Source organism: Dasypus novemcinctus, chromosome 22 (genome assembly GCF_030445035.2).
Source record: "Dasypus novemcinctus isolate mDasNov1 chromosome 22, mDasNov1.1.hap2, whole genome shotgun sequence".
NCBI classification, from domain to species: domain Eukaryota; kingdom Metazoa; phylum Chordata; class Mammalia; order Cingulata; family Dasypodidae; genus Dasypus; species Dasypus novemcinctus.
Window position 1 is genome coordinate 23,962,428 of NC_080694.1, and position 12,906 is coordinate 23,975,333.

Genomic DNA, 12,906 nt, shown 5'->3' on the forward strand with positions numbered 1-12,906 from the left:
TGCTATTTTTCTATGTATGTTTTCAAATTCTTCTTCGTGCTCATCCAGTGTCTTCTTTTTTATTTTTTATTTTTTGTCTTTATTTTTATATTTTAATATTACATTAAAAAAATATGAGGTCCCCATATACCCCCCACTCCCTCCCTCCCCCTCCCCCCATAGCAACAACCTCCTCCATCATCATGAGACATTCATTGCATTTGTTGAACACATCTCTGAGCACCACTGCACCTCATGGTCAATGGTCCACATTATAGCCCACAATCTCACACGTTCAATCCAGTGGGCCATCGGAAGACATACAATGTCCAGTAACTGTCCCTGCAGCATCACCCAGGACAACTCCAAGTCCCCAAAACACCTCCAGTGTCTTCTTAATATCCTTAATCTCTTTGGCCATCTCATTGAATTTATTAAGAAGATCTCTTTGAACATCTATAATTAGTTGTCTCAACTCCTTTATGTCATCTGTAGGCTTATCTTGTTCCTTTAACTGGGTCATAGCTTCCTATTTCTTGGTGTGGATTGTACTATTTTTGTTGGTGTCTTGGCATCTGGCTTACTAGAGAATTTATTCTGGGTGCAGTTTTTCTCTTTAGTTCAGGGCTTCCTATCATTTCTCCCTTGCTGGTTGAGCAGTAGGAGCCAAGCATGTAGTTGGTGCTGTAAGCTATGGAGGCTCAAGCTGCCCTGATTGTGCCAGGGGCCAATGAAGCTTCTTCCAACTTTCCCCTTTGCCAGGGGTAGGGACAGAGTCACAGCTATGTAGAATAACCCAAGTGCAGGCCTAGACTGTAGTTGCCCAGAGAGACTGATGAAGCTTCATAACTTTTTCTCCCCTGCCTGGGACAGGGATGGAGCTGCAGGTGTGGCCAGCAATCTATGCAGTGCAGGTCAAAGATGACTACAGTTGCCCTGTAGACTTCTGATTTTTCAGTCTTTTACAGCCAAAGTTACCTGCAGTTACCTGTGTAGGCTGGTGCAGGGCTCTTCAGGCTTCTCCCTGCCAGAGGCAGGGCTGAAAGCCTAGGTGGGCTGCAGGCTGATCTGCATGAAAGAAACTGGTTCCTGCCAACACTGAGAATTTCAGTCAGCCTGGCTTCCCCTCAGGCTGGAGGTGAAGTCAGAACTGTGGCTACTGGCCTCTTTTCGACTTGGGCTGGTTCACACCCCAGCTGTTCCCAGGGTTATATCTTAGCCAGCTGAGTCTATCAATCAGCAGCCCAAATTGGCAGCCAACTGTCTCCTCCTTCCCCATTTCTGGGAAATGGAGCTTCCAATTCCAGCCACAGAATAGCCTCTGGGGTGGCTCCTGCAGCCAGAGTAGGATAGTCACCAGCCTCCACGGCTTGGCTGGTAATTTCCCAGAGAGGCTGATGCAGGTCTCTGCAGCTTCCTCCCTGCTGAATAAGGCACTGGGGCCTAGGCTTGAGCTGTAATATGATCTGGGTGGGAAGAAGCCGGTCCCCACCAGCACTGGGATCCTCAGTCTACCCCGCTTCCCCTCATGCCAGGCACAGAGTTAAGTTGGTGGCTCCCCACCTCTTTCTGACTTGGACAGTCTCAAACTTTAGCTGTTCTCAGGATTATATCATAGCACACTGAATTTACTCATCAGTAGCTGAAATTCGTGCCCAACTGACTCTTCCTCCCCCATTTTGGGGAAGTGGAGTTTTCAGTTCCAGCCATGGAACAGCTCCCAAGGTGGCTTGTGCCTTCAGTGGATGATAAGCACCGACCTCCGTGGCATGGAGTACTCTACTTATGAGTCTTCTCTGAAGATTCATCTTCAGATGAATCGTCTACTCCTTCAAGGACATTGCAGGATGCTCTTCTGGCTTCCTGGAGCACCCAAAGAGGTGCTTCAGCTAGCTCCAGAGAGCTCTTTGTGTTTACTAACTGCCCCGTAGCAGGAGCTGATTCTAGGAGCTTCTTACTCTGCCGCCATCTTGCTGGTTCCTCTAATATATATTTTATATATATATAAATATTTTAAAGATACATAGATTACACAAAATGTTACATTAAAAAATATGGGAGGTTCCCATATGGCCCACCCCCACATCCCCCACTTTTCCTTCATCAACAACTTCTTTCATTAGTGTGGTGCATTCATTGTATTTGCTGAATACATTTTGGAACACTGCTACACAGCATGAATTATAGTTTATGGTGTGGATTACACTACCCCAGTCCACCTAGTGGGTTATGTCCCTGCAATATCATTCAGGATAACTCCATGTCCCCAAAAAGCCCCATATCACACCTCTTACTCCCTCCCCCTGCCCTCAGTAGCTTCCATGCCCACAATCTCCACATCAGTGACATAATTTTCTTCCATTGCTAGAGTCACAGTAGTTCTATAGTAGAATACCAGCAAGCCCACTAAAATCTGTAATATATTCCTCCATCCTGTGTAACTTGGGATGGAGATGTACACTCCACCTCTAGAATCAAGTGGGGACTTAGATTCCACATGACTGATGGATGCAATTCTCCTGCTTGCAGTTGTAGACATTCTTGGTTGCCTGGTGCGGTGGTTGACCATTATACTTCCCCGTCAGCTGATCTGGGTAAGTCCAAGGAAACACAGAGTAGGTGTTCCAACTCTGTCGAGGTTCAGGGCCCAGATGACACATGGACCATCCAGAGATTCCAGTCTTCTGAGCATACACAAACTGCAGCATCAGTCACAGGTTCAGTAAAAATGACAGAAGAGGCATGTGTAGAGAGGTCACATCTGAGTCCAACTCCATCACAGTCAGGAGCACAAATTCCAAAGTAAGGCCCACTGCAAGGCAATGAATTCCACAGTCATCTGTCATGACTAAAGGACCTGTGTGTCTCTGTAGCCCTCAGGAGTACCAGTAACTGGGGTTGTATCTACTTTGGTTGTCTTTCAGATCCTACTGAGATGTGCATTAGTGCGACCCCTCTGATGACCTTCCAACTCATTTTGAAATCTCTTAGCCATATAAATTAATTTGTCTTTACCACTTCCCCCTTTGTTTTAAGGTCTTTTTCTAGTTGCATCACCAGCAGGTGATTGGTAGCAATCCATCAGCACTAGGTAGGCTCATCCCCGGGTGTCATGTCCCACGCTGGGGAGAAGGCAGTGCATTTACATGCTGAGTTTGGCTTAGAGAGTGGCCACACTTGAGCAACATGGAGGCTCTGAGGAGGTAACTCTTAGGCACCCTGCAGCTCATGGCCTAGTTTAAATATCAAGCACAGAAGTTCATAAGCACAGTCATCAGTACAAAGGGCCCATCACTGGGCCATTCTTCTTCATGGGTCTTTTCCCTTGCACCTGGGGGATTATGCTCTTCCACTGGGGAATGCAACAGAGCTCCCCAGGATGGGACCTCAGCACTCCCTCAATTGTCATGTGTAACTCTATTCACTATGACAATATCCAATGAACATCTGAACATATCTATATATCCTATATGCATACCCTGGAGAACTCCCTCCCACCCATATATTCCCTTTCAATGACACCCCTCACCAGTACTCTTCCCCTGTCATAGTGGATCCTCTCTGTAATCCAAAACTTCTTCAAAAATTAAGTCTAATATATTGCCAAATCCAATTAGAAGGATAATGAAACAGTATTGACATGCTTATAGATTAGACATAGAATTTATAATAATTTAGAAAAACTAAAATGAAATAAATTGGGGTATTAAAAAATGAAAAATATCATAAAACTTTGTTCCTGATGTTCTGTGTTTCATCATTGTAATAGGTGTTGCCCTGCAAGTACAGTGGCAAGGCAATCTCTTCCATTCCTTCTGCAGTATCTACATCATTTTAAAAAATTTTAATTTTAACTTCTAAAGTTTTAGATCACAATAAAATCACATATACAATTAGGGAACCCCCATATACCCAATATCAAACCCTTTTCCCCCTTCCTCAGCAATGATCTTTTTACATGTGCATGTTGCATTTGCTACAGCTGATGTACAGATTTTAAAATATAACTATTAACCATGATTCAGTTATGGCTAATATTATGGCTTATATTTTAGACTGTATACTTTTTGGTTACTGTATAGTTTACATTATGTTTTACATTTTTGACTATTCACTTTTATATATTTTTGGTGAAATTTAACAGGGCTTACATCCATTTTTGTAAGATCTTGTGGAACACTTCCATTGCCCTCCAGTAAACCCCACTTCCATCTATTCTATTCCTCTCTCCCACTCCCCTCAGGGCCTACAGCGACAACCAAGCTTCACTGCTTGGAGAACAAGATTCATAGATACTTACAACAATGCTGATGGCTTGACACTCTAGTCTATCCTCCCCCTTTGGGAACCACCCATGCTCTTGAGAGACACCTTCTCCTCTGTTTGAGAACATCAGGCCTCCCCAGGATGGGCGTACAATACCTTCCCACTCATTGTAAGTATCTCCACCCACTAATAAAACACAATATGACAAGATGAACCCTCACACACTCCCTAGAAGTCTGTCCCAGGTACATCCTGTGCCAAATGTTCCCCATCAAACACCTTAAACAAGTATCCTTTCCTTAATATATTTTCTAAAGAGTTTTCTCAACATGTAGTTTTAATCACATACCTGACAATCTCCCATGTTCTCCCCCTCCCCCAACACTTGTCCTCAACTACATGGGCCAGCTGACCCACCCTCCCAATCCTAACCCCCCAAGCCTTCAAAACCCCACCCAATAGTATACCTATGCCCTCATCTTATCCCTTCACTCCACAAAAACTTACCCACATTTTATCATAGATTTCTCTCATGTAGACATCAGCTCACACAAACACACACACACATTTCCTATAAGCATATCGTCCAGTCTCTAGCTCTCTGAAACAGTCTGATTTGCTTAATTCATGTCAGAGAAGATATGTAGTATTTGTCCTTCAATGTTTGGGTTACTTACTCAACATAAGATTCTCAAGGTTCATCCATGTTATCCCATGTGTTAGTACTGTATTCTTTCTTACAGATGAGTAGTATTCTGTTGTATGTATATACTACATTTTGTTTATCCATTCATCTTTTGATGGGCATTTGGGTTGATTCCAACTTTTGGCAAAAGTGAATAATGCTGCTATGAACATTGGTGTGCATGTATCAGTTTATGTCCTGGTTTTCAGTTCTTCTGGGGATATACCCAGCAGTAAAATTGCTGGTCATATGGCAAATCTATAGCTAGTTTTTGAGGAACTGCCAAACTGTCATCCAGAAAGGCTGGATTCTTCTGCATTTCCACCAACGGTGGATAAGGGTTCCCATTCATCTGCATCCTCTCCAACACTTGCACTTCTCTATTTCTTTAATAGCCTCAAGTCTAATTGGTAAGATGGTATCTCATTGTAGCTTTGCTATGTATTTCCCTAATAGGTAGTGATGTTGAGCATCTTTTCATGTTTCTTTTATCCATTTGTATTTCTTCTTTGGAGAAACATCTGCTCAAATCTCTTGCCCACATTTTGAATGGGTTGTTTGTCTTTTTATTTTTGAGAAATAGGACTTTTTATATATGTTGGATATTAGGATCCTATCAGATATATGGTTACTAAATATTTTCTTCCATTGGGTAAGCTGTCTTTTTACTTTCTTGATAATCTCCTTTGAGGTGCAAAATGCTTTAATTTTGAGGAGGTCCCATTTATCTATTTTTTCCCTTGCTTTTGTGTTTTGGGTGTGAAGTTCATGTAGCAATTTCCTATTACAAGTTCCTGTAGATGCTTCCCTACATTGTCTTCCAAGGTCCTTATGGTCTTGGCTCTTATATTTAGATCTCTCATTTATTTGAGTTGATTTTTGTATAAGGCATGAGTTGGTAATCCTCTCGTTCCTTTGCATATGGATATCCAGTTCTCCAAGGACCATTTGTTTAAGAGGCCATTCTTCCCAGTTTAGTGGGCTTTGTACTTTCTTGAATATCAGATGACTGTATTTATGAGGCTGTATGTCTGAACTCTCAATTCAGTTTCATTGGTCAGTGTGTCTATCCTTCTGCCAATACGATGTTGTTTTGACCACTGTAGCTTTATTGTATGATTTAACATCAGGTAATATTGTTCCTCACATTTAATTTTTCGTTTTCAAATGTCTTTGACTGTTTGGGGCCACTTTCCCCTCTAAATGAATTTCATAGTTAGACATTCCAGTTCATTAAAAAATGCTGTGTTGATTTTTATTGGGTTTGCATTAACTGTGTAGATGAGTTTGGATAGGATAGTCATCTTAATGATGTTTATTCTTCCTATTCATGAAAAGGGAGTATTCTTCCATTTATTTAAGTGTTCTTTGATTTCCTTTAACAATGTTGTGTAGTTTTCTCTAATATAAGTCCTTTACATGTTTAAAAATATTCCTAGGTATTTGATTTTTTAATTGGTATTGCAAATGGTATTTTTTTCTTGATTTCCTCCTCAGATTGTTTAATATTGGTGTGGAGAAATCCTACTGATTTTTACACATTTGATATTATACCCTGTGACTTTACTGAACACATTTATAAGTTCTAGAACTTTGTTTTAGATTTCTCATGGCTTTCTATGTAGAGAATCATGTCATCTGCAAAGAGTGAAATTTTACCTCTTCCTTTCCAATTTGGATACCTTTTATATCTGTTTCTTGCCTCATGCCCGACAAGGTACTTCTAACACAATTTTAAATGGGAGAGGTGATAATTGGTAATCTTGTCTTGTTCCTAATCTTAGAGGGAAAGATTTTACAATTTCAGCATGTATATGATGTTAGATGTGTGTTTTTCATATATATCCTTTATCCTGTTCAGAAAGTTTCCTTCTATTCTTATCTTTTGCAGTATTTTTATTGGGAAAGGGTGGGTATTTTGTCAAATGCTTTTTTCTACATTTATAGACATGATCATGTGATTTTTATTTGACCTGATTATATGGTGTATTACTCTGATTAATTTTCTTACGTTTAGATTTCATTGCATACTAGGGATGAAATCCACTTTGTCATGGTGGATAATTCATTTGATGTGTTGCTGAATACAATTAGCAAGTATTTTGTTAAGGATTTTAGTATATAGGTTCATTTGAGAGTTTGGTCTGTTAATTTCCTTTCTTGTGGTGTCTTTGTTTGCCTTTGGTATTATGGTAATGTTGACATCCTAGAATGAGTTACACAATGTTTCTTTTATTTCAATTTTTTGTAAGAGTTTAAGCAGAACTGGAGGTAGTTCCTTCCAGATGTTTGGTGGAAGTCACCTGCGAGGCTGTCTGACGCAGGGCTCTCCATATTTGGGTGGATTTAATGACAGGTTTTTTCTCTTTACTTGTGATTGGTTTGTTGAGATCATCAGTTTCTTCCTTTGTGAATGTCAACTGCTTATGTGTTCTTGTTGGTATATAGTTTTTCAAAATATTCTCCTATGATTCTTTTTATTTCTGTAGGTTCAGTGGTAATATCCCCTTTCTCATTTCTTATTTTGTCTATTCACATCTTTGGTCTTTTTTCTGTGTTAAAAAAAAACACAGGAAAAAGCTAAGGGTTTGTCAATTTTATTGTTTTTTTCAAAGAACTCACTCTTTGTTTTTATTATTTTTTCTAGTGCTTTCTTATTTTCTTTTTCATTTAGTTCTGCTCTGATCTTTGCTTTTTCTTTCTTTCTTCTTCCTTTGGGGTTATTTATTCTTTCAACAATTCCTCTAAATGTGCAGTTATTTGTTTGATTTTAGCTATTTTTTCTCTTATGATATATGAATTTATGGCTAAGAATTTCCCTCTCAGTACAGCTTTTGCTGCATCCCATAAGTTTTAATATGTTGTGTTATCATTTTCACTTATTTCAAAGTAGTTGCTGATTTCTTTTGAGATTTCCTCCTGGGCCCACTGTTTGTCTAAGAGTGTGTTGCTTGACTTCCATATCCTTGTGCCTAATCTGGTTCTCCAGCCCTTGCAGACTTTCAGTTTCATCCCACTGTGGTCAGAGAAATTATTTTGTATGATTCCAATCTTTCTGAATTCATTGAGTCTTTCTCTGTGGCCTAGCCTGTGGTCTATCTGGGAGAATGATCCATATGCACTTGAGAAGAATGTATTTATGCTGTATTTTGTTGTAGTGTTCTGCATATGTCTATTAGGTTCAGATCCTCTAATAAATGATTCAAATCTTTGTTTCTTTATTGATTCTCTGTCAAGATGTTCTGTCTAGTGATGATAATGGTATATTAAAGTTTCCCACAATGATTGTGGAGTCATCTATTCCTCCATTTAGTTTATCCAGTGTTTGCCTCATGTATTTTGAGGCACTCTGATTAGGTGCATAAATATTTATGATTGTTCTTTCTTGATAGATTACCACTTTTACTAATATGTAGTGCCCATTTTTGTCTTGCACAATAGTTTTGATTTTAAAGTCTGTTTTGTCTGATACTAGTATAGTTACTTTTGCCTTTTTTTTTTATTAGTTGCTTGTAATATTATTTTTCAGCTATTCACTTTCAACCTTCTTGAATCACTGGGTCTATGGTGAATTTCATATAGACAGCATATAGATGGGTCACATTTCCTTATCCATTCTGCCAATCTGTGTCTCTTGACAGGTGAGTTTAAGCCATTAACATTCAGTGTTATTACTCACAAGAAATTACTTACATTAGCCATATTTTCTTTGAAGTTGTGTGTGTCATATGTTGTTTTTATTTCTTTTTTGTCTTTTATGTTCGTCTTAAACTGTCCTCCAACTCTGACTTCAGTTTTTTTCTTTCAAGCTACAGAATTCCCCTTCGTATTTCTTGAAGAGCACATTCATTATTGGCATACTCTGTTAGTTTCTGTTTATCTGTGAATATTTTGAGCTCTCCATCAATTTTGAATGCCAGTTCAACTCAACAGAGTATTCTTGGCTGGAAACTTTTTTCTTTTAGTATCTTGACTATGTCATACTACTGTCTTCTTGCATCCATGGTTTCAGATGAGAAATCAGCACTTAATCTTATTGAGCCTCCCCTGTGTTCGATGGTTCTCTTTTCTCTTGCTGCTTTCAATATTTTCTCTTTGTCTTGAGCATCAGATAATTTCCCAGATATGTTTTGTATTAGGTCTTTGGGATTTATACTGTTTGGGTTGTGCTGTGATTCCTGGGCATGTACCATCCATCTCCCTCAGTAAGTTTGGGAATTTTTCAGCCATTATTTCCTCCAAAAAACCTTCTGTCCCCTTTCCCTTATCTTCTCCTTCTGGGATATTTGTGCATTTTGTGTTGTCATTCAGATCCCTAAGTCTCTATTGGATTTCTTCTAAATTCTTATCTAATAATTCTACTCTTTCTTTGATTTCAGATTTAATGTTTTCCACCTCAATGATTCTTTCCTCTGCCTATTCAATTCTGGTGTTAGTTGCTTAGAGTGATTTTTTTTTTTTTATTTTTTATTTCTTGGATTGTGCCATTCATTACCAACAATTCTGTTATCTTTTTCCATATGTTTAGTAGGCTCTGCAAGTGTTTTCTTAATATCCTTAATCTCTTCTTTCACTTCATTATAATGAGCCATGATATTAGTTTGGTCATCTTTGTTTAGTTGTTCAAAGTTCTGCTTCTCTTTCTGGTTTTAAGTTTTTTTCATTGGTGTGGGCCATGTCTTCCTGATTATTGGTATGTTTTGTAATTTTTTGTGGCTCTCTGCTCATCATTTTATCTTGATGGGTTTCTTCAGTGGGTTATGTCCTCCATGTAGTCTCAGGTTTTATTTAGTTGCTGTTTTTGTGGGTGTATTAAGTTTTCTATTTTACACTTTGTTCTTCTTATTCAATTTCCTCGTTGTTGTCTAAGTTCCCTTGAATGAAAAAGTTTACATCCAGGGGAAGCAAAAGAAGTTAAAAAAAAGATTTAATAGTAATATTGATAGTAAATGTTAGCAGAAGAATCATATAAGACCTAAGAGATTGAATATTAAACTAATGTAACTGTGTAGAAATACAGGAATAAAAAAGTGGTGCACCTACAAGGAAATGGGAAACTGAATATCAAAAAGAATATAGTGTGAATTAACAGGGCAGTGTGATGAAGAGAGAGGGAAACAGAAAAGAAGGGATAAAAATAGAAAGGTAATAAAGTATAGAAAACAGATCGGTTAGTATTAAAAAGTCAGGAAAATTGGGGACTAAACAAAGGGAATTGGAATGTAAGGACAACAACAGAAAGTGGAAGTTAGAAAGATGCAGGAGGGAAAAGAGACAGCATTGATTGCCAAAATAAGTACACACAGAAATGAGAAAATCAAGAAAGTGGAATCACACCAATCAAGAAACAAGCTGGCAGCATCGAAATGACTCTCAGTCTCTTTGAAAGAGAGCACCCACACCTTGCTGGGAACCCTAAATACGCTCTTGGAAGCTTATTAAGCACTTCCTACTGTCCCCCTCCCTTAGAGGAGTTGCACAGGACTAGTTAATTGCCTGGCTCCACCTTCTCCCAGACCAATTTTCCCTATCCCAGGGAGGCTAGGTAAATCAGACGGCCTCAGCAGATTTACCTCTCCCATCTTCCTGGTTTCTCCAGAGGCCAGCTGGTATGCTTCTGAAAGCTAAAAAAAGGGGGGTCCAGACCATAGAACCCACACTCAGGGGATCCCTCTCCACCTTTCACCAGAACCCTCCCACTCTCAGAATTTGTCTCTTTTAGATGACTGACTGGCAAGGGTCAGGGAATGCTGAGGCTCCTGCCCTGAGGGAGGGGCTCAGCTGTCCAATAGCTCCTGCCTGAAGCATCAGAAACTCATGGTTTGACCTTGCACAATCACGCTTTTTGTTATGCTCTCTGCAGATGGATGCCCTTAAGCCTCCTGCTTTTTGGGTTCCCAAAACAGCTCAGTCAGGAAGGATTTTGCTGAACTCAGTTGTTTTACTTAGGAGAGATGATGTAGGTGTACTTAATCTGTCACCATCTTGCCTCTCTCTATTTTTTTTTTCTTGATTGAATTTTTTATACAAAGTCTTTGTTAATTTCAGAAGAAAGGATGTTAATATAGGAAGGAAGAGAAGTTGGGAAGAGTGCTGGTGAAGGAAGGGATGGGTCTGTGTGAAAGGACCTTTGTGCAGGAATGCCAAACCCAGCAGTTAGACAGGGTGAAGGACATGTCACTGCTATTTGATAGGATTTGTTATCTTGTTGGTGAATGAATTGCAGTTGCTTAAAGAATTTTATCATATCACAGTTTACATAATGATTTCAAGTACTTTTCACAAGTGAATCAATTTTCTCAGTTTATTCAACTATTTTAAAAGCAGAAACCTGGGAATGATATCTACCCTTTCCCCCCACATACCAACTAACTCTGTAGGGCACAGCTTTCTACTGGGATTCCCTCATTTTTGTCTGGAGCCAGAACCCTCAGCCCAGAAGAGAAGTGGCTCTTCTCATTCAAGACCCCCAGCACTTGCCCTCTGAATTTGAGTCATTTTCTGGTTGCATAGCAAACAGGAAATCTGCTTATCCTCCCTTGGGTCTGACCAAGGCCACCAGACATTGAGCAGTGGGGCCAGGGCTGATGAGACCACAGTAAGCAGTAGCCATGTTTAAGGGTAAAGAAAACATGTTGAGGTCTGGACCTCAGAAATTCAGGGTCACCCCCATTCCTCTCTGCACCCCACCTTGGTCTGCAGGCAACATCTTCAGACTATCACACATAGCTTCAGAGAGAGGGAACCCACTGCGGTCACCCCTCCGGCTGAAGTGTGGTTTGCTGGCCTGGCGGGGGAGCGGCCGCGGCAGGCCAAGCTGCTGCCCCCCATAATAGGGTGGCTGGTCGGACTCACCGCCACCCCTGAAGGGAGCTCGGCATGGGCGCAGAGTGCCCTCGGGTCTCCCCTTCTCAGCAGCCATGCTTCCGCGGCCGCCCCTCCTCCCGGATGGCGTTATACGATGCCTGTGGGGTGGCACCCTTCTTCCTTCTCCCTGCACAGGCGCAGGGCGGAAAATTCCAGTCTGCCCTTTTCCCCTCCCCCGACAGCAGCAACAGCCAGGTGTGGGCGGAAAAATCCAGTCTGCCCTTTTCCCCTCCCCCGACAGCAGCAACAGCCAGGCGTGGGCGGGAAACTCAAGTCTGCCCTCCACCCCAGCAACAGCAGCCACCAATCCCTAAAGCATGCCCCTTCCCCCAGCAACAGCGACAGCCAATCCCTAACCACCACCCCTCCCCCATCCAGTACCGTCCACTGACCTTTCACCGGCAACCAATCAGAACAGGGCGTGGCTTCGACCAATCAGCCTTCCCCAGCCCCTATAAAACTGTTGCCTCTCCCTCAATAAAGTTGGACTTGCGTGTTTACCTTGTCTCCGCGGTAGTTCTTCTGCCGTGCGCCCTCCAGTCCTGAGAGCCCCCGACAAGGGCCTGGCCTCCCTTGTCCCCAGTTCGTCGCCTGCTTGTCCGGGCGACCCCTTCGTCGCCAGCTTCGCCAGGCGACCCCGTCAGCGGAACTGCGCAACCCCTTGTGAGACCGATCCCTCGTCTGCTGCCGGACCGACCCCTCGTCCCAAGTGGGACCGACCCCTCGTCCCAAGCGGGACCGACCCCTCGTCCAGAGCTGGACCGACCCCTCGTCCGCAGCCAGACCCCACCTCTACCGACCGAGCAAGCCGCCGCAACCCACCCCATTCCCCACAGACAAAACACCAAAGGTCAGCCCGAATAGGGGTCTTGAATGTGAAAGAGAGCACAGTGCTGACCCTGGTTCTCCCTTGCCTCTTCACGTTTATGGGTCTTGGTCTGTCCCTTTCCTTCACATGGCCTCAGTGTCACCATCCCTAAATGAGGGCCTAGGACTCATATGTCAGTTGTAGAATTGGAATAGAGCCTGAGGGAGCTTTTGTTGATTCACTATCTTTTACCTTATTTATCCTTGAGTAAGCCAGCATAAGCAAACTATGTCTAGAATTA